The sequence below is a fragment of the Microtus ochrogaster genome, unplaced genomic scaffold (genome assembly GCF_000317375.1).
Source record: "Microtus ochrogaster isolate Prairie Vole_2 unplaced genomic scaffold, MicOch1.0 UNK97, whole genome shotgun sequence".
Lineage (NCBI taxonomy): Eukaryota > Metazoa > Chordata > Mammalia > Rodentia > Cricetidae > Microtus > Microtus ochrogaster.
In genome coordinates, this window is record NW_004949195.1 from 418,297 (window position 1) to 423,517 (window position 5,221).

At 44.8% G+C, this 5,221-nt stretch overlaps 1 pseudogene; it reads right to left on the reverse strand.

The window, feature by feature from the left end:
* LOC101994554 overlaps window positions 1-790 on the reverse strand; it is a 1,883-nt pseudogene extending 1,093 nt beyond the window's left edge.
* Between the last annotated feature and the right edge of the window lie 4,431 nt (window positions 791-5,221).

Sequence of the window (5,221 nt, forward strand, 5' to 3'; positions counted from 1 at the left end):
GGCTACATTCATCATCCATCCCTCACGCCCTAGATTCAGGCCCTAGACCAAACACTCTGTAGGCAAACCACTCCCTGGGTGGAATCCCAAGTTATTTCCATAAAGGGAAATGGAACTTAGTTGGACACTTAGACTTTTATTTTAGATAGGGACCAACTACTTCCCTATTTCAAGAGCAAAAGGTCTGGCAACTAGCCACACCTGTTGACAAGAGCCTTGAGAGAGCAGAACTCTAATTTACAACTAGGTGGGACTTTTGTTTGAGTTAGAAGCACAATAATCTTGAATGAACCCAAAACAAGTTCCAAACTCTCTGACCTTTGGCCTCTTTGGGCCTTTATGGGAGGTGGCCTCCCAGATGCTTCTTTTGAAGCACTGGGGCTCTCTGTCCCCTGTGGACCAGGTGTGGGCTACTCAGATACGAAAGGTCCTTCCTGGGAATTTGTGTCACAAGCGAGTCCTGGGAATCTAAAGTCAGCAATGGCTGAAGCCTAGCTGGGGGCATCCCAAGATTGTAGGGATTTAAGTGCATCATCCGATCCATCGAAGGAGGCATGGCACAGTCCCCTCGGGAAGCCATGCCTTGGACAAACAATATTCCATTGTTTAAAGAGCTTGTGGCAGCAGGTACTGTTGAGGGGACAGGATAAGGCATTGGTGGGGCACTGCTGTGGGCCATTACTGGGACGCCATGGGAAGCTGAGCCTGGCAGGCCACTGTGAGGCATCAGATTCTGACTGAAGGCTGTGTTCACTCCCACCAGAGTACCTGGACTCCCTATGGACATCATGTGTCAATCATTCTGCCTGGTTGGTGGATATACCATGGCTGACGATCCATCTGGGAAGGTGTAGGAGGCAGTGGGGAGGGGTACCTCGCACCATGATCAGATAGTGACAGAATGACCTGTGACCGCCCCCCTTCACCCTCATTCTGCCTGGATTCCTCAGCAGATAACATAAAAGGCCTTGACATATTTGATACACGTTGAGTGGTGGGTGGCTGATGAACTCTGTTTCCAGAAGGCACTGATGCAGCATTGGTGTCGACTTCTCATTATCTTTGGGAGGCTGGCGTGCAGCAGCCCACTCATCCTCCTGTTCCATGCCGGCCCAGGCGCAGCTTTGGACCAGAGGTGAGCTTAACCGGACTGGTGCCGACATAGGGAAGTGTCCCTAGCACCACTACCAGCGTAACCATTCTTATGTCGTGAATTTTATTTTATATGTATGTGTGAGAGCACATGTATGCACAAACACAAAGGACACACACACAGAGACAACAGGGACAGAGACCTATGACTGATGTTAGGAACTTCTATGACCTCTCTTCGTCATAGAGCATGCTGGTTCAACCTTGTCTGCCTAACCTGCCTAACCAGGTTTCTCAGGAGTCCTCTACCTCCTACGCACTGCAATTATTGCATGATGGCAGCAGACACAGGCTTCTCCGTAACTCTGAGGCTCCAAACCCTATTCCTCGTGTTTGCAGGGCCCACCGGTGCATGAACCACTGTGTCGCCTCGCCAGCCTCTCTCACGATGTTTACACTGAACTGGACCTGGATTCAGAGAGGAATCTTTAACTATGCTTTGTTTTGTGATGATTATATTAAGGATCCTGCCAGTGATGTCGCTGAATAGTCAGCTTTAGGCTATGGTGCTTGCCTACCTCTTCACGGGGCCCTGGTTTGAGTCCCAGCACCAGGAAACATAAATCAACAATCTCAAACGGTTTCACACAGCTCCAGGTTTCACACAGCTCCACTCTGTTACTGCATTGTGTTAGGTACTCGGTTGGAGAAATCAGTGGGTTGTTACTTTGTTTCTCACACGCAGCTGTAAAGTTCATTTGGAGCTGTCACTCTCGACTTCAGCGCTGTGCCTCCCTATGTGTCTTTTCTCAGCTTAGTGTTGCCTGGTGCTTACTTCTTTTCTGATTCCAGTGCTCTCTCTAGTTATATTTAATCAGTTGTTGCCTGTGTTTTGAACACTATCTCATGACATTATTAAAACTCTGGAGTTTTATAAGCAGAAGCAATTCTACACCCCACTGCAAGTGTATTCAGTGTATATGATGTCAGGAAGCCACGCCCACACAATTCAAATCCTTCCCAGATACTTATTTCATGATGTATTTCCTATCAGAAGCACCACCGGAGAAGTCAGCCATAAGTGAAGACAAGGTTGTTCATATCTCTGTTGTACACGTGTGTGTGTGTGTGTGTGTGTGTGTGTGTGTGTGTGTGTGTGAGAGAGAGAGAGAGAGAGAGAGAGAGAGAGAGAGAGAGAGAGAGAGAGAGAGAAGTCGGGGTTATAATTGCTTCCCTTTGCAGTTGAACCTAGAAGAGTCAGCAGCGTGGAAGTGTCATGGATGACCAGGCACGAGAGGCAAGCAGAGGAGCTGTTTCTATCACCTTATGTGTAACATTTTGTGGCAGGGCCTCAAAATATCTTGAGTGGTTTTTTCACATAGAGAGCTCTCATGTCATGCTAGCAGATATCTGTGTGTGTGATAGAGAAAATAAAGCGTTTGCCTGTTTTATTTCAGACCATGCCTTTTAAATCACTCTAGTAATGTACTGTATGAATTATATCTATCTGTGGCCTATGCATAAACACATGTATGTATCTGTGCTGGGTCTTGCATAGATAGATATGAGTCAGATTTAACAACTGTATTCATCATAAAGTTATACTAAAATGAAACCCAAATTCAGTGTCAATTCTAAAGTGCTTTAAACCGATCTTTTATTGCAAAATCTTTGAATTTACTGAAAAGCTGACAGGATCCTACAACAAACAGCCCTCCTAGAGCAACTTTTACTCTGTAATTGATGTTTTAACAGTCTCTCTTTACTACAAACAGATCCATTAACCTACCTTATCCAGTTATCAACACATCTTATTTTGGGATATGTTTCAAAGTAAGGTGTAGATTTCAAAACACTTTATCCCAAGCCATTTTGGCATGCATGTATTTAACTCCAGCTAAATATTTTTGTTTTCCCATTGAGGTAAAAAAAACATACATATAATAAAATGCACACATACACAGAATTATGATACATACATACAGCTGTAAACCTTCATCAGGACCGGCACAGAACATAGTCAATCATTTCAGAAGGGTCCCTTTGTGTTCCTCGCTAATCACCCCCACCTCTTGTCTTCAAGGCAATTGGGGAATACACACACACACACACACACACACACACACACACACACACACACAGTTTTACTGTTATTGATTAATTTCTGGCTATATAAAACATGCCAGATTCTTGATCTCTTGGAATTAAAGATCTTCACCCAGGGCAGAGCAGTGGTTGAGTGTCCAGTTGATAGCAGAAGGCTTAAGTGCACTCTCGGGCAGCTCATCTTCATGACAAGATGTGAACAAGAAAGGGAAGAGGTTTTGGAAGATAAACTGGTTTTAAAAACACATGTTTGTAAGAGTCTGGGTGAAGGCTTTTACACAGACCTACTGGGTCAGCAGCCACCCAGGACAAGCATGTCCCAGTGGGGCGGGGCAGGGCATTTTCCAGTCCAACCCAGGCAAGGACGGAAAGTGCAAGCTTGCGCTTCCTTCTTCTCCCTAGCTCCTCTCTGCTTAACTTGTTCTGGTTTTCATCCTTCTGTGCCCGTGCACTGTGAGCGCTGGGGGTGGTAGTGGGAGTTCCTGGGAGTGTTCCTTTCCACAATGTCACCAAGAGAGCAAGGACAGTTTTCCCATCACAGGGTGGCTTTCTCCGCAGGACTGGGGAGGGAGAGCAGCCATTTGGTTGTGAGTCAGCAGCTTTCCCCTCCCACCCTGGTGACAAGGTGGCCTCCCTCCCAGACTGGAGCACAGAGGTCCCTAGGGACTCTGTCTGGTGGGACTTGGAGAAAGTGAGGGCCGGGAGCCGGCAGGCCACGTGTTCATGAGCGTGTACACTCTGCTGAGCGCATTCTTACAAATCCTTCCAGGGCTTTTAAAAAGTATTTGAAAGAATACATGATGGCACGACACAACGCAAACTGGTTAAATTACATCTAGAATATACTGTGCAATTTTCAAAACATTGTAAAACCTCCCGAAGAGGGGTTTTCTCTTTTAAGTTTTGTTTGATTCTTGTAAAAAGTCTTACAAACAGTACAGCTCTTCAGTATGCAAACTCAGGAAGCATAACAAATTTTGTCCCCAGGAGATGACTGTCTTTCCAAGCTCAAGTCTTTTCTGCTATTTTTAGCTGCAGAACCATATACACTTTTGAGTCAAAAGCTGTTCTATTTCTGTGTAGGAGTTTGTTTTATAAAACCACATATTGTTAGATGATGAGACACTTTCTAAGGTCAGGCTACATATATTATGAGTTATGTGATTTTCTCTTGATTTTTGGACAAACAGCCATTAAGAAAAAAAACCCTGTGATTTATTTATTTTCACTTAGCCTACCTGCCTCACACGATCTAATTTGGTAGTCACTAAAAAGTAAATTCCCAAAATTGCATATTGTGTATAAACTTGGGAATCTTGTCTGGGTTTAACAAGGAGTTCTATCAGCTTCCCAGACATGGTATATGTCCTGAGGTTGAAGTAACACACTCTTGAAGGCAGAGTTACAGATGCTTATAAACTTTAGAGACTATGTTGCACATGCGTATCTAAAGAACCTGTTATGTGGTGTTTCCACTGCATGTTCTGGATACAGTAATCTAATTTTTAATTAGTCAAAGCCTTTAGTGAGGACAGCTTACTGACTTAATGCTCAGCAAACACAGGTGCTGTGCCTTGCATATTCCTTTTGTTTAGAAAAAAATCTCCCGATGAAATCAAAGTCTAGTGCTTGCCCTGCTCTAGATGTAACTGAAACCACCTGCCCGGCAACCTTCAGACAGGTTGTATCTCCTAGGAAGCAGAAGCTTGCCCCTAAGGCAGCTGGTGTGGTTCCTCAGTGTGGTAATTTGTGGCCCATCAGGCTCCTTGTGAGAAAGATGGAAACTTCCTGAAGATCAAGTGGTAAGTATTTTGGCCCCTCTCTCAGTAAGAAGCATGCAGGGGGAGTGTGTCCTGGACCATAGAGATCTTGAGTATGCTAAATAGAGCAGCTTTATGCACTGGGCCCTCACCACTGCAGGTATCTGTGTCAATAGTCTTTCCTCCAGGGCCATTTTCATTATAACACAAGAAAAGCATTGCAAAGCTCTAACGTTAACCCCAGAGTCTATCCAGTCAGTAGT